Consider the following 26762-nt stretch of genomic DNA (forward strand, 5'->3'; position numbering starts at 1 on the left):
AGCAAGTAGAGAACAGCTACTAACAGGGATTTTATAGCTAGCTGGCTGGGTGTCCATAAAAGGGAGCTACCCCCCATCCTTCATTTATCACAGGTGGTTACCCTTGGGGGTTGAAGACTCCCAGCCTATCTGCTGTATGTATAATGTGTGTGCTTTGGAGCAAGGCAAAGGTCAGCCAGCCCTCTAGGCAGGGCCTCTGTGATCTTCAGTGCAAGAGGCTCAGTGTCTGCCCATGGGGTGCTGGGCACCATGTGTTACTTTAGCCTGTTTTTTAAGGGGACGCTCCCTAAACAAGTTTCTCTTGACACCACAGACGTTTCAGTAGCATTAACACAACCTATATGTCAGGTGCAGTCTGGAATTTCTACTTATTTCTGTCTAAAAATACTGGCCTTGTAATTTAGTTCTAAGAACTGCTTCCGCAGCCCACAGCAAACAGAAGGGCTTTTTCCCTTGAAAAGGCAAATCTATTTTAGTCAAGTGATGATCTGAAATTAACCAGAATTAATGCAGAGTAAAGCGTGCCAACGTTAACCTGCCTTTACGTTTGTGTTGCATTCTGTGGAGAATGCCTACATATTTTTCTTGCTAATGCATGTTTTTGCATTTCCTTTTTCACTTCTCTAGAAATGGATGAATGCAAAGGCTTTAGAACAGTGGTTCGCAACTAGGCGTATGCACACAGGTCTTCCGGGGGTACATCAACTCATCTAGAGATTTGCCTAGTTTTACAACAGGCTACGTAAAAAGCACTAGTGAAGTCAGTACAAACTAAAATGTCATACAGACAATGACTTGTTTGTACTGCTCTATATACTATACACTGAAATGTATGTACAATATTTATATTCCAGACGATTTATTTTATAATTAAATGGCAAAAATGAGAGAGTCTGATTTTTCAGTAACAGTGTGCTGTGACACTTTTGTATTTTTAAGTCTGATTTTTTAGGCAAGCAGTTTTTAAGGGAGGTGAAACTTGGGGGTACGCGAGACAAATCAGACTCCTGAAAGGGGTACAGTCATCTGGAAAGGTTGAGAGCCACTGGTTTAGAAGCTCCAGTAATGTGTGATGGAATGAGTTAAAAATCTCTTCAGAGAGCTTCCATGCATTTCTTAACATTGCAACCTCCTCTAGAGACAGAGAGGACCCCAGTTTTGCACTTGCAATGCCTGAACTGGAAATGCACAAGTAGGAGATTTCTCTCTTCACAGCAACTTTAATTCATGCTTTAGAGCATGCCCGAGACAGTGCAGTCTGCACTCCCGTGCGCTGGCGTGTGTGTGTGTGTGTGTGTGTGTGTGTGTGTGTGAGCGAGCACTGGTGACCTCTGCTGGAGCAGAACAGATGAGTGGTGGTTCTTAGGGAGCTGCTCCTTTCTGCTTGCCAAGCGAGCATGGCTGGTGCTGGGTAGAGATGGGGGCATTGATTAGGGCCGAGCTGGATTTCAGACTGTAAATCCATTATGCGAAGCTGATTTATTTTCTTCACTCGTCTAGCTGTATCAGTCTAGCCAATAAATATGCCAGGCCACATTCTGCTTGCAGCAGCAGCACCTGTACCCTGACTCCCAATTCCCACTGAGGCTGGGCACTTGCAGAGGGTTAGTAACTGGAGCAGCATTAACATTAAGGAGAACAACACTTGGGGGGCTAGAGTGCCTCAGTTTCCCTCAGCGGGCGGCCCAAGGGCACAAAGTGAGTCTGTGTAGAGCCAGGAATAGGACCCAGGAGTTCTGACTCCAGTGCTCTGCTTTGACCATTAGACAGTACGTAACCATGGGATACTGCAAAACATGTCTTCTCTGTGGGACTTGCCCATTTGCAGTGATGGCCCGTGACCTCAACAGCTGGTTGTTACCCTCCATCCCCCGGCCCTCTGAAAGATTTCAACTCCTCTGAGACAAGCATTGCAAGCAGAAACTGGGAGTGCGGACAGCCTGCTGCAGCATGCAGTGGAAGAGACAGAGTTAACTCGCTCTCCAAAACGTAATGGGAGCTAGTTTGGCCCTTGTATGCATAGCCTCTTCATAAAATAGTCCTGGAGTAAGAGAGCAGAGTGTGCTCAAGAGGAGCTGTTAGCAATCAGCTACAGTGTGGTGTATCCTTGCTAATGGGGCCACTAGCAGGACTGAGACCTTAATGTTGATGGTGTTGACCAGCTGTTGTATAATGGAATCTTGTTACTTCAGTATTCCAGATGTGTAACCTGTTTGGGGACTGTTTTCGCTGCAGCCCAGTCCAAGAAGTCCTCATAGCGGATCTCACATGTGTGTTACGTATTAATGGGCTGTATTTATTAATGCCATGCTGAGGTTGAGATTGGAGCTTCACGGAAGTCATATGAGGTTCCCAGAGCAGCTGTAACTCGGCGCGCCTGGGTGTTACAGTGGGAGCTTTCATTGCATGACAGTCATAAGACACTGCGTAATGTGACATGTGAGGAAAAAGTTGGGTTTGAATGCAAACGTTAGCTCCCCTTGGGCTCTTGTTTTATCAGCTCCTCCCAAGGTAAGTTGAGTCCAGCTTGGTCAGTGCTGCAGAGGGAACCTCGAAGAAACATGTCTAGCCTTCTCGGAAGAGCCGGTTGGTACGTGCTAAGTGGCACTCTTTCCTTCTGAGCCTGTACTGCATGCAGGGACCCTATGACGTGGCGGGGAGGGGTGCTGTGCTTCCATCTTGGCAGATATGTAAAACCAAAGGCTGGAACTACAGATCCCAGGAGACTCAGAGGAACAGCTGAAGAATAATGTTGTGTTGAAATTTTCCCTAGGATAATTATTCGTGCCATCGTGTGTGCAGTAAAAGGTTTTATTGACCCTTCCTTGACAATATTTGCATAACTGTTGTGTGAGTAATACGCATCTCTGATTCCTGCTGATAAAGCCATGATGTGGTGTCCTTGCCTGCTGACTCTCACCACTGACCAATGAAATGCAGCCACTTCTGCGATGGAGCCGGTCAGCTGATTGCCAGCTTGCAGCCGCGATACACAGGTTCTTGGATGGGGCTTCAGGCTGAGGAGGGCTTGGGTTCTATTCCTGGCTCTGCTAGTGATTTGCTGTCACCTTGGCCATGCTGCTGCACGTTTCTCTGTCTTGGTTTCCCTCTCTGTAAAATGGGGATAATGCTACCTTCGCTTTGAGACCTAAGGACGAAAAATGTGATAAGTGCTTATTCAACCTCCTCCACATCCATCCTCATCATCCTCGCCCTCTGTGCATTGGATTCTCTTGTCATTTACCCCACTGCCTCTCTATTGTTAGCAAATCCCAGTGCTATAGGGATGAGGACATGTTCTGCATTTTCCCATGTGGTGTGTGCAGGCTTCTGTTTGTTCTTTGTGTGTGCCCAGACGGGGGTCCTCATTGCATTCCACACACGCTACGGCATCAGGTGCTGGTCTGGGGAACATGCATCTTGTAGCCTGTCACTCAGGTAACACGCACGCCGGAGCTGGAGGTGGCTAGCGGCTGCCTCTGGGAGCGACGTGTGATCAGAGTTTATGGAGCAGCCTCTGGGCTTGAGGATTGGAATCCTGCCGAGTTTGTTTTGAGTGGGTAAAAAGCAGAGCCCAGTTGGAATGAAGCTCAGAGTCTGTCCCCTCTGCCTGGTTACAGTACACTGACTATATACAACACAGGAGGTGTCTCATACCTGTTCTATGCTATTAGGTAACATCTCCCATCCTGCACCGCTGCAGTGGAGACTTGAGCCAAACCTGCCCTGGGCTGCTCTGATGGAACCCCTGCTATCTGCTTCCTTTGGTGTTCTAAGGCGTTCATATTTGTCCGAGTGAAGCTGAGATTTGCTAGGGGGAACTTCTGCTGTACTCTGAGGAGTAGGGAAAGGAGGCCGGCTCGGGTTGCTTTGCTCACATTGTTGTATTTTGCCTGGAATCCTTGCAAACCGTGCTCTATCAATACGTACCTTTCACATGTATGTTGCACTCCTGAGTTGTTTGCCTTTGAGACCTGGATGGCTGCATGTTTCCCTTAAGGGCTTACCGGTGATCTGGTCACCCACTTGTTATAGACTGTTTGGTGTTCATGTGAAACTAATGGGGTTCTTTCTTCTAGTGGCACAGGTCCACGTCCTTCTCCTTTGCCTCCCTTCACTCCAGTCTTGGCAGGAAGACCAAAAGGAACGAGTTGTGTGTTCGGAACTCCTCCAGAAGGGGTCCCTCCCAGGCTGGACTGAAACATGTTAGAGCAGGGCTTTGGGGGGGGGGGTGTGTGGAAGCTGGCACGGCTGCAGCTCTCTGGCTTTCATTGCTCTCTGTCCATTCACAGGACAATTAAACTCCAGTGATGTCACTCTGAAACATTCCAGCAGCACTAAATAAGCTTCTCTGCCTGGTGGAAATCTGCTGTGGGAGAGCAACTGGAGAAGAGCTAAGCTGTGCGGTAATGGCTAGTATGGGCAGGGGCCCTGGTTAACAAGATCATGCTCTCTTTGACCTACTAACTGAATGGGCAGCTGATGGCAATGCAACAGATCTAATTCTAATCATGACTGTCGCAAAGGTACTGGAGTGTAGAACGGGGGAAGCTTGCTGAGTGATCCGAGGAGCGCTGCCTGGTAGGGTGGATAAATGGTTGGCTCACAAACAGGTTGTTGGATTGGGAGGATGTGTCAGGTGGCTCAGGATTCACATACTTGTCTAATGACCTTGAAGGCTAACTCTGTGCCGCCTACGTTTCTGGCCCTCTCCAAGCGGGGCGGTGTAGTAAACATAGATGATCTATTTAAAAATACGGGGAGGGGAGACACTGAAGTGGCACCCGATTCGGAGCAGGGAGATGAGATTTGCTGGGGAGGAGTGAGCCAGGGAAAGAACAACTCTCAGTGGAGATGTAGAATTAGTCATCCAGAGCTCCACTCCCAAGGAGAATGAGGATGATGGTGGGCAACAAACTGACTGCATCCCACCACTTCTCTTCTGGAAAGCCCGGATACCGCTGTGAGAAGCTGGCCTCGTTTCATGCTGGGCCCTCCCCGCAGAGGAGACCCTTGCTGGTCCTTCTTTGGCTCTTACCTGTGTTTCTAAACTGGCTCTTGCAGTAACAGCTCTGTGATGAACGTGACCTCTAGATTAGCATCTGACGAGCTTTGCGTGCCTCAGACTCATTGAGTCATGCCACACCCTGTGAAGTAGGTACTGTGACAAAGTTCCTCCTCTATCTTGGTGGGTCCTGCGCTTATTGGCGGATTTTCTTGCCTCAGAGATTCACCATGTGGGTTGGGGAACAGCCCAGAGACCTTCCCCTCTGGAAGAACCCACAGTCCAGGTCAATTGGGAGGTTTGGGGGGAACCCGGGCCCGCCCTCTACTCCGGGTTCCAGCCCAGGGCCCTGTGGACAGCAGCTGTCTATAGTGCCTCCTGTAACAGCTGCATGACAGCTACAACTCCCTGGGCTACTTCCCCATGGCCTCCTCCAAACACGTTCCTTATTCTCACCACAGGACCTTCCTCCTGGTGTCTGATAACGCTTGTGCTCCTCAGTCCTCCAGCAGCACACCCTCTCACTCTCAGCTCCTTGCACCTCTTGCTCCCAGCTCCTCACACTCACACCACAAACTGAAGTGAGCTCCTTTTAAAACCCAGGTGCCCTGATTAGCCTGCCTTAATTGATTCTAGCAGCTTCTTCTTAATTGGCTCCAGGTGTCCTAATTAGCCTGCCTGCCTTAACTGGTTCTAGCAGGTTCCTGATTCCTCTAGTGCAGCCCCTGCTCTGGTCACTCAGGGAACAGAAAACTACTCATCCAGTGACCAGTATATTTGCCCTCTACCAGACTCCTGTACCCCACTGGTCTGGGTCTGTCACAGTAAATGATGATGATGATGATGTTGTTTGTTGGATCCGTTTTACAGATGGGGAACCAGAGGCAGAGAGAGGTTAAAAGACTGGTCCAAAGTGATTCGGTGGCCAGCTGGGCGCAGGAGTCTTGCTCTAACTACTAGGGGTTACTGCCTTCCATTGCTGACAAGAACAGCATGCAATAGCATGTAAGTGGGGTTGCAATTCTCACTAAAACCTAAAAGTGAGAAGCAATGTTGCATGTCCCATCAGACTCCAGGAGGAGGACGCAGAGCAATAGGATTTAGGAACCCCTCATGGAGGTCAGCTAAAGCTGGAATGGCTCATGAGGTAGTTATAGCAAACCCATCAGAGATGGGGAAGGTGAGAGAAGATGGCTGTGGATGGTAGTTAGGGGGAGCCTTGGCCTACTGAAAGATGCTTTCTCCCTCTCTGGTTTGTAATCTCCAGAGCGACAGGGCTTCCGTTGTTTCCCTTAGCAGGCTAAGTTCCAGTCCAAATAGATCCTGCCATACCTTTGCCAGGACTCGCAATGGATGCTTATGGACCACAAGGTTCCTGGTCAATCAGCTGAGGCCAGCAGTCCGGAGAGGTCCCCATCCTCTCTAGTGCCTTGGCTATTAACTGATTGCGCTGGGGTGATCTTAGCATCAGGATCCCCACAGCATCCCTGATGCTCCATGCACTGAGATGCTAATACATTACCAGAGACGCAGCAGATGCTGCACCGGGACTGTGCCTGCGGCTCTCCACAAGAGCAGCCTGCGGGTGCAGGAAAAGGAGGGGTGCGTGTGTGTAAAGTTTTATGCCTAGGATCTGGTTCTTTTATATCCTCTCTTAAACTTCCCAGAGCAGCAGAGGTCTGTGTCAGCGAGAGGGAACCCCACGGGCCAAGACCCGAAACTTACCAGAAGAATCCAGGCAATTCAGCTCAATTTGTTTTTTCTTGGGGCTGTTAAGTGTGCCGTGCCCCTTTGATGAACTAGGTAGGGCAGAGCACCCGCCCTGGTTGGAATCTAAGCAGCCAGGAGGCACAGCAGGGCCTGTGGTTATTGCTGTGACAGATTAATATACATAAACATCCTCTTGAGAAGATTAGGCTAAGCCACCCTGGGCTGGGCATTTTCAAAATCAGTCAATGAGTCTTGAAGCTTGCTGCTTACAGGTGGGGATGCTGCATCTCACCAGCAGCACAAATGGCTTTGAGTTTCAGGCACCAGATGCCCCCCCTGCTAATCTCAGGTAGCAGCTTCTGTTTCTGCTCAAGAGTTGGGATCGGTAACATCGTCCAGGGTGAAATAACAAGCCCTGCGTGCGGGCTCTGATGGGATGGCCCCTAGTTGCACAATACTAGATCACGGTAGCAGGAGCAATGGAAGAGATGGAGGGGGAATTATCTGTTCAGAGGTTGAATTCACAGCTCAGCCGGTGTGTGTAGTGAGATGCATGGGGACATTCGTGTCCTATAACTCCCCAGCCCCAGCACAGTGGGTTTTAGTGGCTCTGAATACAAGAATCAATTAAGTGATGCACAATTTACTCCTGAGGGCATTCTGTGCCAAAAAATTAAAAATTCTGCGCACAATATTTTAAAATTCTGCAAGTTTTATTTGTCAATAAATAAATGCAGAGTCTCCAGCATGGCAGTGGGGAGCACAGGCCACTGGCTGCATGAAAGTGGGAGATCACCCTGCAGCCCCTCCGCCACCCACCCCTGGGACACGGACTCAGCGGTGAGGCTGCACCCGACCCTGACACAGCACAAGACCTGGGCCTGCCCCAGAAACACCCTGAGGCCTTGCTCCTCTGTGCCAGGCGCACCAGGTGTGGGGCAGGCAGGCTCAACCAGGCAGGATCCAAGTGTGGAGGGGCTCAGTGTGGGGGGTTCCAGGTGTGGGGTGAGAGGCTTCTGTGTGGGGCAATCTGGGTGCAGGCAGCTCAGTGTGGGGAGTCTAGGTGTGGGGGGATCTGGATGCACAGAGGCTCGTTGGGGGTGGGGTTCCAAGTGCAGGGGCAATGAGACCCTGCAGGGGCTTCCAGGTGAAGGTGGTTGGGGCTCAGCGGAGGGGACAGGGTGTGGGGGGTCTCATCTGGGAGGTCTGGGTGCTGGGGGAGTGGGGCTGGGTGGGGGTCTGGGTGCAGCTAGTTAGAGGTCAGTGGCATGGGGGTCTGGATGTGGGGGCTCGGTAGTGGTTTGAGTGCTGGGAGCTCAGTGGGGGGTAGTCTGGGTGAAGAGGTGGGGCTCTGGAGGCAGGGGGTCTTGGTGCAGGGGGGCTCCACATGCAGGGGTTAAGGTTCAGTGGGGTTGGGGTACGGGGTGAGGCTTGGCAGGGGTGTCTGGGTGTGGGAGGTCTGGATGCACGGGGATTAGATGGATGGGGGAGCAGCTCCTGGTACAGTGACCCCTCCTCCCACAGGTGAGGAGCGATGGGGGCAGGAAGCAGGGGTGGATGCTGTGTTTCTTGCAGCTTGGTGAGGTTTCTTGGTCGGTCCAACAGAACCCTAGCCACTTCTTTCAGGGGAAGAGGAAGTCCAGTCCTCTCCTGCCTCCAGCTCAGCCGGAACTAGCAGCTGATCCCGGCTCAGGATAGGAGCCACTGGCTGGGGTGTCCCCAGCCCCACAGTGATTTACTGCTCTGCCGGCTGCTCCGGATGCCTGAAACGATGTATCTGCTCTATTAGAGAGAATGGTGCATGACTGCTCTTGCAGCTTCCCTTTGCTTCCCTGTCAGAAAATCATTTTTCTGCAGGGAAGCAAAGAAATCTGCAGGGGACATGAATTCTGCGCACACGCAGTGGCATAGAATTCCCCCAGGAGTAACAATTCCCTGTATGCCACTGCACTAAGTACTCCTTCTGTCTCTTGTCTTCCTTTGATAGGGGAAGGAAGAGTGGGATTCTAAAGCCCCACCCTGCGGAGGTGCTGCCATCTCAGCTTTGGAATGAGGGGACGGATGTAAGTAGACTCCTTTCTCCCCCCCCCCCCCCGCTATTCCTTTTATTTTTTTACTTTTCTCCAAAGGAAAGGAGGGCAGAGTGGTTCAGATGTCACTATTGGCAGCACAAGAACTATTTCGCTGAGTGCTAGGACAATGGTTCTATAAGGGACCCTGCTCCCTCTTAGCACTATGGGAAGGGCCAGGAGGTCATGACCCCTGTTCACGGACCCCTTGGGTTGAGAACCCCTGCACTGGGGAATAGCCAGTAATTGTGTTACCTGGAACAAAGACCCATATGTCCTGTAAAGAGAGCAACCACATACTTTTCTTCCAGTAACTTTTCATCCTCTTCTTTTCTGATAACGGTTCTTCAGAACCTGTGACCCCATGGAAACACCAGTCTTCTATTTACCATTAGCATTTGGAAGGCGCCCATCACCAGCAAAAAAACAGTCATGGGCTCTGGGTCTGTGAGGCGTGAAAGCCAGCCCTGCCCTCAACCCTCCCTCCGAACTCCAGGCTGATCTAACCTGGATTTGATCCCATTCTGTACTGTTTAGCGGCCCATGCATTACCCGCTGGAGCAGGGACGGCTACGTTCACATATGACCGCAGGGATGCAGAGAGACCCCCCCCCGGCCCGTTCCACGTGAAAGTGATTTTACATGTTTCGCTCTGTGTGGGAGGTAGTCCGACTCTGTGCAGGCTGCATGGTCCGTTTCTGAATAACAGGATCACAGAGCTGTCACGTGGCCCCTTGAGGATGCATACATGAGTGTTCTATGCAATTTCAGGTCAGATTAGTGACTTGCTGGGAAACTTAAACCACGAATCTTGTTAGTCTCTAAGGTGCCACAAGGACTCCTCGTTTTTTTTCCTGATACAGACTAACACGGCTACCACTGAAACCTGAATCTAGTGCAGTCATTAAGGTGTAATTAATGCGTGTGTCTGTGTATAGCTGAGCAAAATGTTAGCTGCTACCGCTGGCCAGTGAATTATCGAGTATCAAGGTGGAATGCTTCCTTATTTCTGTTGTTCAGTAACAGAAATCATATGTAAATGCTTCCCCGGAAGCAGGGTTTTACCTAATAGAAAGGATTGTGTCTGGCAAAAAGTCTCCAGGTACAATCACCGGGAGAGAAGCAACAAGCGGCAGGGGGCACTGGCAGGGATGCGTGTGCGTGGGTGACTGTAGCAAGACTTGTTTTCTAAGGTAGTGGCGATTTCTCCTCTCTGCTCAGTGAGAGCAGAGGGTGGGCGGAATGCAGCATTGAGCACCCATGAGTGAGGTAGAATCCCTCTCCGGCTGAGCGAAACATGCCTGGAGGGGAAGTGCAGCTTTGCTACGGAATGGCACAGACGTGATGTTCATGTCACTTTGCTGTCGGGGAGTTTGCCAAGGTCGCTATCGGGGAGCTCCACCGTGTGCAGTAATTAAAGTGAGACAGAAGGTGCAATGACATCAGGGTGGGGTGGAAATGACCTGCTATACATGATACTGGCTAGCTGGCCTGAGTTCTGCGTTTTAGTGTGCAGTCTGTGCCGATTTGTATTGGAAATAGAATCAGTTCAACAATATACTGCGCCCTTGGTCTCTTATCTCTGACCCAGGCCTGTTGGTCTGTGCTCTCTCCAGCTGCCCAGTTTGCACAGGCTGCCCCCTTGGGTTTGTCCCATGGTGTCCCCCGAACACGACACACAACGGTTATTGCATTTCCTTCCCGGCTTTCCTGCTGCTTGGGCTAACACCAGCCGGTGGTCTGAGCAGCGCCAATCACAGTCCACCTGCCTTGGCTCTGAGTCAGCAAAGTCCTTCCCTATTTAGCAAACCACTTACGCTCACATCTGAGTTTATGCATGTGCCTACGTCCCTTTGAAGCCAATGAGATTTAAGCATACACTTCAGAGCTTCGTTGAACTGGGTCTTCTGGGAGTGGAGGACTGATTCTTAAACTGGCCCTGTTGGCTTTCAAACTGGGCAGAAACCTGTCCCTGTGAGGCCTCCTTATCATGCCTCATCCTTATCCGTGCTCTGACCCATGTGCGGTGTCAGGGCCCTATCTCTGTGCTGTAGGTTGGCAAGTGTCTAGGGGCCCCACCCAGGGACCAGGACCCCATGGTGTTAGGCTCTGTACAATAGACGCATACCCGTTTTTTTTGTAATATAGCAGTGCCAAATCAAGTGTCGAAAGTGAGATGCTGTAACCGAGCGGAGGCTGCAGTTCTCCCTTCCACTCCCTCAAATCACTGGCCTCTTCTAGGATAGAGTGTTCGCTGTTGTAATGTCAGCCCAGCACACGGTACGTCCAAGGGAATCCACACAGTGGTGCCAAAAGGAACAATCCCAAGCTATCGCTCATGCTGCTCTGCCAATCGGTGGAACCAAAGACAAGGAGCGTTCCATCCCTCGGAAATCCCTTCTGCTCCCCAACCTTGGATGCCAACAGCGGCAGTAGTGTTCCCTAATGGTTAGAGCAGCGTACTGCCACTGGGTTCTGCTCTTTCCCTGCTATGTGATCGTGAGCAAGTCACCGAAACCGCTGCACAGCAGAAGTTACCCGCCTGTAAAATGAGTGGAGCAGCCTTTTCCTGCTTCGCAGGGGTGTTAATGAATAAATGCACGTAAATCGTTTTAAGATCCCCAGATGGAAGTCTCTCTGGAATGGCAAAGGAGTGTTATTGCTGTGGCTCCCTTCAATGCCGCAAACAGCTTGGAGGCATCAGGAACGTAAAAGTACGTCTCCACTAACTCAAACTGCGCCTAAGCCAGATCCAGCTGCAGCCTGCACTAGGGAAACTTCCACCTCTGGAACGATGCAGATATAGCTACAGGGGCTGGGGGTGGGGAACCCCTACAGCTTTACAGGGTGGGAGGGAGCATCTAATGTAGACCCCACTGCAAAATGGACCTACCCTAGCAACTTCCATCGCCGTTTGGAATTGTCACCTTCTGGGTGTAAAACAACCCAACGTAGCTAGAGCTTTCCTGTATAGATCAGGGTGTTCACAGGGGCCAGGAGAGCAGGCCACTGATCCATCTTGCTGCTAGCCAGTCTCTGCCACTCTAGAGGAGAGCAAAGAGACCCCTTAATTCGCATGGCTCTTGTGTGGAGGGAGGGGAAGACTCAATGGCAAACATCAGGTCAGTTCCAGTTTGTAGTGGAACAATTAAGCTGCCAGAGGAGAGGACTGATTTCAGGTGGCAACGAGGCTACAGGACTAGGTGAGCCCTTAACCAAGGACTTTATTTCTCCTGCAAATAGGGCTTTATTAATGTTGTCTTTGTATTAATGAAGACAAAAAGCTCTGAGTACACAGTGCAGGATGATGCAGTGCGCTCGGCACTCCCAGACAAGAAAACCAGGGCTCTTCCCTGACTTTTTCCTGAGTCTTTTAAAGCAACACAAAACAAAAATAAAGCAAAACTGTGGTTATCCAAAGAGGGAAGCTCAAATGCATTGTTGGGCCATTGATCTGCTTGGCCAATAGGGATTTAGGTTGAATTCAAGTTTACGGGCTCCTGAGGTTTTTGGACTGTGGCTCTGAAACCTGCTCTTGACAAACCCTTTTCCTTTCCAGTTGGTGGATTTTAGAGGTGTGAATGTTTTTGTTTCCCGGTGACAGCTGAACAGAAACCTGACCTACTTTTACACACGGCCGCGGTGCTTAACTAGACAGACCGAGTCTGTACTGGATAGGGTGACCAGACAGCAAGTGTGAAAAATCGGGACGGGGGTGGGGGGTAATAGATGCCTATATAAGACAAAGCCCCAAATATCGGGACTGTCCCTATAACATCGGGACATCTGGTCTCCCTTGTACTGGATCTCTTTGCTGCTTGCATGGAGGCCAACCCACAAGAAGGGGTGAAATGCGCCATGTCTGTGGTTGTGCAATTGTGTTAGCGGACGCCTGCACCACCACCCAAGTGGAGTTGGTGTAAGGGAGTGCTGTCTCTCGCTATTTTGGGGAAGCTCCCCTGCTTTTGACATGTGACGTGATGCACGGAGAACTGTGAGCAGAGAGTGGAATCTAAAGGGTAGGTGGAGATTACTTGGGTATTCCTCTGTCTCCTTAAAAGAGAATGAATGTAAGGTCTGGGTGTGTTGGGCTTGGAGAGGAGGGATGTGATCCATGAAGGGTCCCAGCATTTATCTCTGGTTTGGAAAGCTGTGATCTTCTGCGAATTAACGTAGCAATGAAATGCAATGAAGCATGTTTTGACTTCCTGACCCCTGTAAGCAGCATCATGTACTCTTGACTCAAACCTGTACAAGGTTGGGAGGAGTGGAGGAGATGTATGTTCTTGCCAGATCAGTTTAAGTATATGTGCCTGACATGAGCTGGGACAGTAGAAATATCTTTTTTCTTTTTTTCCCCTTTTTTTTAGTTGACTTGTTCTCTTTAAAGGGCAAGTTTGCATTTATTAAAACTGCCGCTTGCCCATATAAAGTACTCTGGGATAAATGTTGTCTCGATGCTTCTCCAGAAGACGTTACCTTTGAAAGCCCAACCTTAGGGTGTCGCTGATTCCCTCCCCACAGAAATCTCTGGGGTTCCACCCAGTGATCATCCTTGTTACCCTCACGTAGCATCAGGGAGAAGGGCTGTGAACTCAGGACGGGAACATTCTTCCTTGGAGCTGGCTGGACTTCCTGGTTCTTTTGCCACCAGCCCTTTCCCTCTGAACTGAGGCAAGTTCAGCTCAGTCCCTGGCTCCCAACTTGCTTGCAGGTCAGGCTCCCACCTAGCTATCTCCTGCCATCCCATGGAGTGAAACAGACCTGGAGTGTGTCTCTTTGATCCCTGAGGCATGCGGTGTTAAGTCTAAAGGCTTTTCTATCGGGGCTTAAACCCAGCTCGGTAACCATCTCTCTTGCTGCCATCCTGAGTATTCTGTTGCGTTACAGTCTGGAGAATGCCAGCATTGTGAGGGTTAAACACCAGCTGTTCCTTCTTTGGGGGGAGGATAAAAGTTTGGCATCCTCGGTCCACAGATCCGGAACGGGAGGGTCGTGACCGCCCGTCTGTTATAGACAAGCTGCTGCGGCCAATCCAAACACAGGCCTGTTCAAATCGCTGTGTGTGTATCTCTGTGCTGTGAAATATCCCCAGTGGATGACTCCCAAAGCCATACAGGCCAGCCCATAAACAGGGCAACAAGGCAACGGTGATAAACACAAGGGAGTCTCCAGGGGCAGGTGGAGAGATGAGGTAACTGGAGTCCCTGAGTAAACACCTGCCTGGCTGGAGGTGTGTGGCGATTAAGAGGACAGCCCTCGGGATTAGTGGCGTTTGAGGGCAGGTGGTGAAAGTCGCAGGTAGGAGAAACCACACGTCTGTCTAGGAGTGCTGCAGGGGATCGCTGTGGGCAGCGGGGAGATGGGATGGTGATTGTGAAGGCCAGACCCCGGCTTGGAGCTTTAGGAAATCCAGGCAGTTACAAAACCCCAGGTAGTGGGGGAGGGGCTGCTTAATAGTAGGGATCCCCTTGATCTGCTTTTCATCAGGTGGCCAGGTCTCTGTATGTGCTCTGTAGAGCCTCCCCAATCCAAGGGCTAAATTAGTCGTTCTCTAACGTAATCCTTGAGTCTGACCCGCGGGCCGGGTCTGTTAGCCCATGACCCTACCCCCAAAGAGTTTACGCCTGGCAAGGACTAATCAGCCACACTTTTAAAAGTGGCCTCTGATTTGGGGAGCCCAGCTTAAGGCCCCTTTGTGAGGTGCTGAGCACCTGCATTTCCCACTGACTTCATTTAGAGCGGCAGGGTGCTCAGCACCCTGAAAATCACATTCCACGTGTCTCCCACTCATTGCCTAATGTTCCCTGGCTGGAGTCCTAATAATGGCTCTGATCCTCCAAACCCGCTTGCTTTACTCAGGGTAGAGTCCCTCCACAGTCAATAGCAGGAATGTAAACGCTGGCAGAGCTGGAATGAGAAACAGCCTGAATACCCTGCCCCAGAGAGCAGGGTTGGTCTGGCCAATAGACGGGGAGTGCCTCCCAGGCCATATCCCTCCTCATCATGCCCCCGTGAGCAGGGAAGTATTAGCTCTCCACTTGATACAGAACGAGGCAGAGAGAGAGATGTAAGAGCCAGATCTTCTAAGGCCCCTAAAGAGGCAGATAGGCACTGTTGAAAATCACCCAAGGCGCCTTAATGCCTTTGAAAATCTGGCCCAAGGTCAGGGCAGGGAATTGGGGTCCCATGCTGGCTCCCACACTACAGCATCACCTCGCCTGTAACACTCAGAGAACCAAGGTGGGGGAGATAACATCTTCTATTGGACCAACTTCTGTTGGTGAGAGAGAGACGCTTTCGAGCCACACGATTCCCTGCCCCACCTTGTCTCGCTAATATCCCGGGACCGGCAGGGCTACACCACCAGATATTATCTCGAATGGGAAACAAAGAATTGTGGTTTGCTTGGGGAGCACTGGGTGTCCATCCTTACTAAATAACTAAATTTAACAATCCCACGCATGTGCAATGGGAATATATAAAAATATATCCCTGGTAGGGATATATAGCAGAGGGAGAATAGCAACAAAATCCAAATGGGGTCTTAATAACAAGGTCCAGTTATTGCACAAAGAAATAAATGGGTACATTCCAATCTCTGAAACATAACAACAGACTAATTAATCAAACAGGAACTGCCACCTTGCCATTCTGCAGAGCTAGTTTAGGACCTGGGAAATTGAGCTCAGCATTTGAACGCATGGCAGACTCGGGAAATGCTCAAGATTCGTGTGAGGTAAGCTCCGATGGCTTTTTATTATTAGAACTACTTGGTTTTGTTATAAAGGAGCTGTGGTTATTGCCAGTGGTGCTTGTAGACTTTGACTTTAGAAGGTGACCAGCGATTTGGGGAGTCTTGGTAACGGGGTGTCTGATTTGGGACATGGTAAATAACAAGTCGCACTTGAGCAACTTGGCCTGCCTGTCCTGGGATGAATTTGTCAGGAAGGGTAAACGGGACCTTGGCTCCTCCCACCTGCCCAGGCGCTTTTGCAACTGGCAGCAGGAGTGAACACCTTTGGGAGATCCACTTATTCTGCAGTGCCCGCACCCCGTGCAGGAGTTATTGAATCACAGAGACTGGAGAGACCGGATCTCCATTCCAGTAGCCTCATCTGTGTCCTTCACCCTGCGGTGCAGGGTTAGCCTCAGCACTCCAGCATGGTGTGTTTCTCCAGTTCTCTGCCCATCTAACTTTAAATGTTGCCACCACTTCCCTTAGGATACTACGATGTAGCCTGCTAGATCTCACACTCGGGATGTTTTTCATGATCATTCAGTCTGTATTTTCTTTTGCCTGGCCTGTGTGCTGGGAGATTTTCACTCTGTGAATGGCCCATCAGAGAGACTGTTATGGGCATTCCTATAAAGACTTTGCGACACTCCTGGCTAACACAGTGTGCTCCGCTCCATCCGGATACACTTATAGGGAGGTCTCAGGGAATCCAAGTAGCCTGATAACGAATGGTGGTGGCTGGGGCTTAATTAGAACAGGTACAAAATCAGGATTTTAAAAATAAATCTAAATAAACTTTAAAAACCTTGTTGTTGCCCTGTTTGAAAACTTGTCTTACCTCTAGCTACTCCTACTTTCTAGCCCCACCCTCTTGTTCTCCTACTAGGGTACGTCTACACTACCCGCCGGATCGGCGGGTAGCGATCGATCTATCGGAGATCGATTTATCGCGTGTAGTGTAGACGCGATAAATCGATCCCCGATTGCTCTCCCGTCGACTGCTGAACTCCAGCTCGGCGAGAGGCGGAAGCAAAGTCGACGGGGGAGCGGCGGCCGTCGATCCCGCGTCGCGAGGATGCGAAGTGAGTAATTCTAAGTTGATCTAAGATGCGTCGACTTCAGCTAGGCTATTCTCATAGCTGAAGTTGCATATCTTAGATCGATTCTCTCCGCCTCCCCTCCCACCCACCCCTCGGGTAGACCAGGCCTACATCAATACCTGCCTGCAGTTCACCAATAGCACTGATGTCTGTGCAACGAAGTATCGGTCCAATAGGGGGCAATACTATCTGCTAGGCCTAACATTGAACATCTTTATTGGTCCCTGCTAGGGGATAGGAAATAATCTGGCCCTTCATGTGTCTTATATTCAGTCTCTGGCTCTAGAACAAATCATGCACTTTTCCTTTAAGAAGCCTAATACAGCAGCATTGGCATTTATGGCACATAAGACCCCCCAATGCAACCTGGTACTTCAGTTGGCTGGAGAAAGGTTTGGACTAGTGATGGGTCTGCACCAAACCCCAGATCCAAAAATCTTGCAAATTTTCGTGGTTTCATAGCATTTAATGCCAGATGGGACCATTAGATCATCTAGTCTGGCCTCCTGTATGTCACAGGCTATTAAATTCCACCCTGTTACTCCTGTGTTGAGCCCAATAGCTTCAGTTAGACCAAAGCATTTCAGTCCTCAGAAGACCGAACTGTTGTGAGCCCCCAGTCCCCAATGGCAGGGAACTGATTAGATGAGACATGCCTAGGTGATCCCAGCAGGTGATGCACACCCCATGCTGCAGAAGAAGGTGGAAACCCCCCCATGGTCCCTTACAAGCTGAGCTGGGCAAAAATTCCTTCCTGACCCCAGATCTGGTGATCGGCTTGACCGTGAGCATGTGAGCAAGGCTCACCAGCCAGGCATCTAAGACAGGATTGTCTGTGCCACTTCGGAGTGCTTGTCCTCTCATAGGCGCCGACTCTGTGGGTGCTCCGGGGCTTGAGCACCCATTGGCAGCCCCCTTATCAGCTCCCCCTCTCCCTCCCAGCGACTCCCACCCACCAGTGGGCCCCACTGACCAACTCGTCCCCCTCCGTCTCTGTGCCTCCCGCCCGCCACAATCAACTGTTTTGCGGTGTGCTGGAGGCTCTGGGGGCGAAGGGGGAGGAAGGAGAATGTGGTGGGCTCGGGGAGGGGACAGAACAGGGCAGGGGTGGGGCCTTGGAGGAAGGGGTGGAGTGGGGGTGGGACTTGGGGCAGAGCCGGGGGTCAAGCACACCCACCCCACCCCCGCACATTGGAAAGTCGGCCCCCGTGGGTCCTCCCCATCTGGTGCCCCATCTCCAGCTGTGGCCAATCCCTGATACTTCAAGGAAGGCGGGAAAAAACCTGAGAACAAGTCTGGCCCATTGTGGATTGAGAAAAAAATTCTTTCCTGACCCCCAGCAAACAACTGGCTGAACTTCAGGGTGTTTTGAGAGCCAGACCGGGGTCCAGGCCGGATGGCTTCATGCCATGCCGCTCACCACAGTGCCAGAAGTCTTCAGTTCAGATCCCAGAGGCACTCTGCCTGGGAATTTGTATGTTATGGCAGGTGGCGTCTGGTTCTGGGGCTTGGGCCCAGCTCTCCCTTTGCACTGGGTGCTCTTCAGGGTGGGCTTTCCATGCCCTATTTCAAAGGCACTGGAAATTTTCCCAGGGATGTGATGGATCCTCCATTGCTTGAAGTCTTCAAAAAGCTGCACTCCAATTCAGCCAGAAGTTATAGGCGTCATGCAGGAATCACTGGGTGAAATGCTAGGATGACTGACTAAATAAAGGGTCATGATGGTCTCTTCTGGTCTTAAAATCTGAGTCTTTGAAAACAACAGTGAGGAAGGTGGTGATTTTATTAGCAGGTGTTCTGAAAATTGGGCATGTAGATTATCATCGCTTTCCTGATTTGGAAACCAGTTCATCGAGACTTTGTAGAAGGGTAAAAAATTACAACAGAATAATGCAGTTTACTTCTCTATGTACCATTTGCTATAAATGTGGCCACTGGCACGTAGCCCTTTGTACAGATATAAACATCACGTGTTTATTTAATGCATGCAATAACATACAGAAGTGAAAATAATCTGTGAAAATGTTGCACCAATAACTAAACATAGTGATTCACCTCTCCTGCCAGTTGGGGTCACTTCTCAGTGAAAACTGGCTGTGAAAGGTCCTCAGAGCATGACTAAGCCTTCCGGTCATCTTTACTCAGGATGCATGTGTGGACTTTTTACTTGGACCCTAAATCACGTCCCCTAAATCCTTGGATGGTGATATTGGTTAGGCAATACATGTTCTCACATGTGCCCAGTTCAGACCCCAGGAAATCACATAATGAAACTGAGTACACGGCCCTTTTGTCTGAGGGTCTCAAAGCATTCTGCAAACGGTAATCCTCACTCCCCTTCTCTCTGCCTGGTGATGTAGGTATTATCCTCATTTTAGAGACTGGTAAACTGAAGCAGAGAGGGCTTATGGCCCAAAGTGCCCACTGATTCTGGATGCCCAACCTGAGACACCTGGAGCCTGATTTCCAGCGGTGCTGAGCGCACTCAGCTCTTGCTGACTTTGGTCAGAATTGTGGGTGCTCAAAATCTCTGCAAATTAGCCCCTGGATGCCTCTAGTGGTGCACCCAAAATGAGTGGGCACTTCTGGAAGCGTGATCCAAAACTTGGGGCCTGAAGTCAGACAGGTGAAGGGTACAGCTGGGATTAGAAGTTGCTAGGAGGTGTGGCTCCTTCTGCTGTAATAAATAGACTATTCTCATTCTCTTTCTACCTGTGGAAAAGCACAGTTCATCCTCCTACTGTAATATGAGCCTACAGGGAGAGACAGGGAATTCACACACCCCTTTGGCTGAGTATAAGACTAGAAAAGGAGTTTGTTTACTAAGAAGGGGAAAGGGAACCCCCTCTTCTCCCTCCTCCCCCTTCCCAAACTACCCCAACACCTTTGGCAAATATAAAATCCTTCTTACAGACCTTCCCTTCCATGCCTCCTCCTCCGCATTGGCCTTTAAACTTGGCAAAGTTGTTGCTAGTGTACTAGGCACTAAATATTTCCATAAATATATTTTAGCTAGTACAAATCCATTTTAATTTAGTACAAAATAAGACTCAAGCTAACACTGAGAAGTGTGGGTCCACCAAACAAGGGACATAAACGTTATGATATTGACAAGCTAAAGTCCCTTGAAATACAGAAAGCCTTCGTTCTGCAGTTAAAAAACAGGTTTCAGGCACTTGCAGCCCTGGATGAAGAGGAGGGGAATGCAGATGAGGAGATCAACAAGAAGTGGAACAAAGTAACAGCAATTTATAAACTGAGCAGTGAAGCCTGTCTAGGCTACAGGCAGAATAGAAGGAAGGAGTGGATTACACCCAGCACATGGAACGCCATAGAAACCAGACGAACCCTGAAGAAAAAAGTTTTAGACACAAAATCCCAGAAGCTAAAGGACATATACCCCGAGCAGTATAGCAAGGCACACCGGGAGGTCAAATGCCTTGTGAGAGCGGACAAACGGCATTATATTGATAATCTGGCAACGCAAGCAGAGGATGCAGCTGCTCGTGGTGAACAAGGAACCTTCTACAAAATGACGCGGCTTATCAGTGGTAAATGGCAGACACCAACAAACAAGGACACCTACTAACAACCGAAAAAGAACAAGAAATGTGCTGGACAGAGCACTTCAAAGAATTGCTGAACAGGGAGCCACCTAAAGAGGAAGCAAACATCCAGGAGGCAGAAGAAGATCTTGATTTTGACACAGACACCCCAACTAAGGAAGAGATCATTCAAGCCATCAAATACTTAAAAAATGGGAAAGCTCCTGGCAAGGATAACTTGAATGCAGAATTGTTCATGGTAAATCCTAAATTACCAGTATCTATCCTTGCCCCTCTTTTTACATCAGTCTGGGAAAGGGAAAAAGTGCCAGATGAGTGGACCAATGGGGTTATAGTGAAGATAAGAAAGAAAGGAACTCTTAGTGATTGTAATAACTGGCGTGGTATCACACTTTTATCTGTGCCAAGCAAAGTACAGTGTAAGATCATAGTCCAGTGTATATCAGAGGCAGTTGATAGCGTTCTCAGAAAAGAGCAAGCTAGCATTCACAGGATCATCCAATGGCGCATTATGCGGGCATATGGAATTTGTTTTCCTATAATCAATGTCATCAAAAGCTTCTATTTCAACTTTACATGCAGTGTTGATCACAGTGAGCTCAATTTTGAAGTCAAAACAGGAGTACGTCAGGGGTGTGTCATGTCTGCAATCCTCTTCAGCATTGCCATCGACTGGGTAATGCAGCGTACAACAGAAGACATGCCAAGAGGCATTAAACGGACACCCTTCTCATCCCTTGAAGACCTGGACTTCGCAGATGATATCGCTCTCCTATCACAGCCCAACACCATATACAAGAAAAAAGAATTTGACTCCGCGCATTCAGCCAGCAAATTGGACTGAAAATCAACCGCAGTAAGACAGATATCATGACCTTTAATATTGCCTCGCTATCACCAGTATGGGTAGAGGATTATGTTCTCACCAATGTAGAAACATTCATATACTTGGGCGGCACCATCAGCCGGGACGGTGGAACAAGCCAGGACATCCGGAACAAAATCAGTAAAGCCAGGAACACCTTCAGGAGCTTAAATACAGTCTGGAAATCATCAAAATACAACACCAAAACCAAACTCAAGATTTATCAGAGCTGCATATTTTCAACACTACTTTATAGTGCAGAATGCTGGGGAATGAGAAAGTATGACATGTCCAAACTGTCTTCATTCCATACAACCTGCCTCAGAAAAATTCTCTGTATCTTTTGGCCCAGAACAATCTCAAACCAAGATCTATTGACACAGTGCAGCCAAGAGGATCTGAGCATCATCATTGGCAGGAGGTGTTGGAGATGGATAAGTCATGTGCTTCGGATGGAAACTGATTCCATCACCAGCAATAAGATGGACACCTGAAGGCAAGCGAAAATGAGGCCACCCGAAAACAACATGGCGAAGAGCTGTGGAAGCCGAGCTGAAAAACCTGGGGCACAGCTGGGGAATCATTGAAAGACTTGCCAGAAACAGACAGGCGTGGAGGAGCTTCATCACTGCCCTAAACACCAGAGGCGTAATAGGAACGTGATGATGATGATGACAAATACATTTTAATTTGGTACAAAATAAGATGCTTCAATAACATAATAAATAAAAATGTTGTGTCCAAAATATCAAAAATAAAAAATGGTAACAAAGAAAAGTCATGAAATACATAAGGTGGTGTGTAAGTTGTATATTCCAGTTGTTTGTTTTAGCCTATAAAGGTGGGGGTACTTCAACATAATCTTTTGTGTGGCCTTGGGGACAGCAGAAATTCCCGCTGCTGACTGAGCCAATCCTTGCTACCAGGCACTAAAACTGTAGTTTAAAAATATAGTAAAACTGTAGTAAAAATATACCTGGCCGAGTGCCTTTGCCACCAAACTGCACCTGTGGTCTATCTTTGAGTAGCCTCGAGGCTGCCTTATCTGCTGATAGTCATGATAAAATGGAAGCTCAAAGGACAGAGGCACTGGGCAGCCTAAACAGCGTTACTGCGGCAACAATATTCCATCCTTCATCACTTAACACTGGGCAGTACTATCACACTCTGCTGAGCCAGCTACCTGCTGGGACAACACATGAAAAGAACACACACACAAGCCAACTGACAACAACCTCGACCTGCTACTATGTGTGGAAAACCACACGCTGCCTGGTGTTCACTAGGGTTTTACCTCTTGTTACCGTGCCTTAGCTCACATGCAGTAAGAAAACACCTTTGTTCCTAGTGACAATGCACCCTAAATCCTTTCTCACCCCCTAGGGTTAAATCTCCTGTCGCATCTGCCCTGTTGTCCTCTCTCTCGGCTGTGTGTCTACATGCCTAAGAGTTAATTTCTTGGATGGGCTATGCCCGAGAGATTAGTATTAGTATTGCTAGGGCTGCTGCATATCTCCCCCAGAGTGTGGCTCGGTCTGGGCTGGCTCTTTGTAGCCAAACGAGGCTGTAATGGGTGTCGGGAGTTGTCAGGAACTTTTACATTTGTTCTGCACCGTCCATCCCCAGTCTCTTATGTGTAAATTGTTCCTGGCAAAGGATTCCTGTGCAGATGTGTGCTAATAGTGCTTTGCTATTGGGTTCAGTCCTTCCCTGCTTATTGATTTTTTTCTTTTTTAAATAGCTAGCAAGTACCAATCAAAAGGTTAGGGAGATAAAACAGTGCTACAGACTGACTCAATACAACAGATGTGTGGCGAGCAGGAGCCATGTGTGCATTAGTGGAGTCTTTATTCTTGGGTGTACGAGTAAAGCTATGAGCTCCTCTTAGTGTCATTAAACACTTCCTGGTCCATTTCAGTATTGAAGCTTGAACTGTAGCAGGACCCCACCCGACTGTTTCACAGATCGCATGGTCCTCCTCTCCTAGTGTGGCCTGAGCACTCTTCCTTTCCTTGCATGATACTGGCGAGGAGTTGTACTTTCAGAGACACCAGCCCTCCTTCCCACACAATAGGAGCTAGAACATGGCCTTCTCCATTTGAAGCCAGACTCTCAGCTGACCTTGCTGGTCACCCACATGCATAACCCCTCCAGGCTTCCCGTTACGCTCCCAGCTCCTTCACTAACGCTTTCCCCAGGGCACTAACTGGCCATCCGCTTCTGTCACCGGGACTGGCCCGATCTGCTGAAGGAAACGAATTGCATTGGTTTCCAAGTCTGCTGGTGTCGAACGCACCTGCTGCGAGGGTGGTGCACCATTCCTGGTACCAAAGCCAGTGCTGCAGGCCTTGAATAACTGGTGAACGTTGGAGTGAAAAGTGCGCTTGGCCCACAGGGTGAGCTAAGCAGGAGTGAGCGCTGTGGCTCTGAATGAGGACTGCGCATCACTGGAGCACCGGGTCCTGGTGGGAGTTGGGATCGGGTGTGAAATTCAACTGCTTTGAATGTCTTGAAAAGTAAATAGTCCCTGGGATACAGAATGTTCAGCCATGCATTTGTTTCACGTAATTAATTCCCTATAATTGCCCCCATCCCGCCTACAAATTAGCTAATTATCTTTAATTAGCTCTTTGATCACACTTGTGCTCTGGTTGTGTTTGGATTGCACAGGTTCCGCTTTGGCTGTTGGAATCTACTCTGTGACGGTGGCGTCTCCTGGTTCCCGCAGGAGTCCCCTCCCCTGCCTGATGCATCTCGCTCTCGGGCAATCTGACTTATGCTGAGTGTAAAATTCTGCTTGGCTCCATTTCCCCGTGTCACTCCTAGTTACTGCCTTGGAGCCTGCAGCGTCCGTTCTTGTTTCTTCCTGCAGTTGAGAGATTAAACAACCAAACCATTTGATTCTCGTCCCCAAAACACACTGCTAGGCGCGGTTTGGCTAAAAGAGCGCGGTCAGACAGAACTACTAGGTTGGGCTAGTATGAAAGGAACAGGCTGCGTAAGGACAGGCTGTTGAATTGGTCTGTGGCTTGTCTCAGGAAAGCCAGGGGGGAGGCGGCTGAAATGCAGAAACCTATTGCATGGAAATGGCTTTCGCTTACACCTGTAGCGTTCAGTCTCCTATGCAGAAAATCTGTTGTTTTGAGAGTTCAAGATAGTTGCTGACGTTTCTCTGCTCCCTGCTCTCATGTCTGGTGATTGAGACTGTCAAAAATCACAGCAAGAACAGTGAGAAATGATTGTAATTTCTAGCTGCATATGTTCCCAATCCTTCCGCACCCCATCTGACGGGTGGTCTGTGGGTGCTCCGACTACTGAACAGATGGCTAAATGTGGATTTACATGGCTAACTTTAGACACTTCGCTTGTGGGTGGGTAATATACAAACCCTCAGATGATGTAAATTGGCATGGAGTGATGCTGGTTTTCGCCAGCCCGTGATTAGGCTTTTCAGAATTCAATTTTTATTTATGATCTTGACAGATATTGATTTTTATTTTTAAGCATTTATTTTTATTTTAAAATGGTCACAGTTGTGCAAAATTATGGCTTTTAAGCCTTTTTTTTTTTTATAGATTTGTATTGATTTTAAATTCTCTCAGTTGTGGGGATTTATGGAGTGTCAGACAATGGAGAGGTCAGACAGTAATTATTTAACGACAGTAGATGCTGAGATTCAAAAAGTTAAAGCTTTATAACCGTTCAAACCCAACTGTCATCATCACATGTCAGAATTTTAGCCTTAAATCGAACTCTCATACGGTCTCAAGCAGCATTTTTCTTACTTTGCCTCTTTTTTTAAATTTTGATTCTCATCAGTGGAAATATTCTTTTCATTGGCTTGTGTGCGTATAGTGAAATTGATGTTTACTGATCAGGGCCGGCTCCAGGCACCAGCTTGCCAAGCAGGTGCTTGGGGCAGCCACTCCGGAGAGGGGCGGCACGTCCAGCTATTCGGCGGCAATTCGGTGGACGGTCCCTCACTCCCACTTGGAGCGAAGGACCTCCCGCCGAATTGCCGCCGCAGATCGCGATCATGGCTTTTTTTTTTTTTTTTTTCCCCCCCCGCTTGGGGCGGCCAAAACCCTGGAGCCGGCCCTGTTACTGATCAATCTAATCCCCTAGGTCAACCCATTATGTATATTATTGGCATATTTTCAGGCTGTATGATTATATAGCTTTTACTTGATCTTGGATTTTTTGGAATGTCTCTAAACTAGCAATAACATTGTATCAGAGTCTAGCAAAGTACCAGTGTATTTGCTGTCTCTGTCATATCTCAGCTATATCCGAGAATGAAGTGATGTACTCTCAGGCAGGACTGCAATTGGATATGATGCCAGAGCATTTACTAGGACTTGCCTAGAGCATAGGTGACTGAGGATGCATTGCCTTTTCATTTAGAATTGGTCTAACAGGTACCTAATTGAGTTATGGGAGCTCATTAATTGCCTTTTTAGACATGTCTCACCCAATGTTCCCTCTTCTGTTGAGGCCTCAGCTGCATTGTAAAGGTCTCTTCCAATTTCTTGTAAACTGGAAACACTACAGGAGCGCTAAATGCCTCCAACAGCTCACTAAATGGAAAAGCAACAGAGAGAGCTTCCTTGAAGAGTAGCTCTGACACTGGAGTTAACTTGAGTGAGTTTCTCCGGGTGAAGATGGGCTTGTCCGGAACTTCTCCCTTCCCTTTGTGATTACTGTAGACTTTGCCTGAGTCTGCCAGCAATACTCGTGTTCAGTAGAACTGCAAGAGGTTCTATTGAAATCCATGGGACTACACAAGTGAGTACTACTCAGCATGAGTAAGGGTGGCAGAATCGGGCCCTTTGTGTGAGTGAGTGTGTGTGTGTGGAAGGGTTGGTCCGTCACTGCTAACTTTCCCGTTATGCTTGTCTTGCAGTGAAGTTATAATGAAGAAAAATGGTGTGAGGTAAGGTGTGGCTCTGGGAGTCAGGTCTCCTGGGTAGCCTGGTAACATTTCTGGTTCTCCCACAGACTCATTGTATGTGATCTTTTAATGCATGCACGGCCTTGGTGACCGTCCTCAGTGAGAATGGTGACTGAGCTTCTGTTGCACAGGGGCTGTTTGTGATGGCCAGGGTATGAGTCCTTCAGTGGCAAAGTTCTACATCCATATTGAAAGCTGGTTGCTGAGGATTAGCAACAAAATACAGTGTGCACTTAAACCGTGCACACGCTCTCTTGATTTTGGGGGCTAAGCCAACTGGTTCTCAAAGCAGTTCCTCCTCCTCTGCATTTCCTTTGACTCAGCTAATCAGAGGCAGGTAAAGCAGAGCAGGGAGTGCTGGCAAAGGGTTGGAAATGTCTCCATCAACTGTTGCAGGAGGAACGGGAGCGGCTGGGCGGGTAAGTGAACTTGGAATCAATTCCTTCCCTTGATTAAAAAATTGTTCTCTCTTGCCACAGTGGGCAGGACAAGTGGCAGTGGGTGCAAACGACAGCACAGCAGATTTAACTTAGATCTCAGGAAAACCTTCCTAACTGTAAGCACAGTAGGCCGGTGGAACAGATGCCGTGGGAGGTCATGGAAGCTCCTTCACTGGAGGTTGTCAAAAGGAGGCTGGATAGCCGTCTGCCTTGGATGGGTTTAGACACAACAAATCCTGCAGCTTGGCAGTCTAGACGAGATAATCCTTGCGGTCCCTTCGAACCCTATGGGTCTGTGATTATCTCCACCGAGCGAG

General features: G+C 49.0%; 1 protein-coding gene across 2 annotated transcripts in view; it reads left to right on the plus strand.

Annotated features, from left to right (window-relative positions):
- ST3GAL4 (ST3 beta-galactoside alpha-2,3-sialyltransferase 4) overlaps positions 1-26762 on the plus strand; it is a 145194-nt gene that overhangs the window by 66087 nt on the left and 52345 nt on the right. For both annotated transcript variants that reach the window (XM_065416960.1, XM_065416961.1), the window contains exon 3: positions 8703-8778. The gene's annotated coding sequence lies outside the window, so the exon portion shown is untranslated. The remainder of the gene's footprint in view (positions 1-8702; positions 8779-26762) is intronic.

This window comes from Emys orbicularis, chromosome 15, assembly GCF_028017835.1.
Source record: "Emys orbicularis isolate rEmyOrb1 chromosome 15, rEmyOrb1.hap1, whole genome shotgun sequence".
In the NCBI taxonomy this organism is placed as follows: domain Eukaryota; kingdom Metazoa; phylum Chordata; order Testudines; family Emydidae; genus Emys; species Emys orbicularis.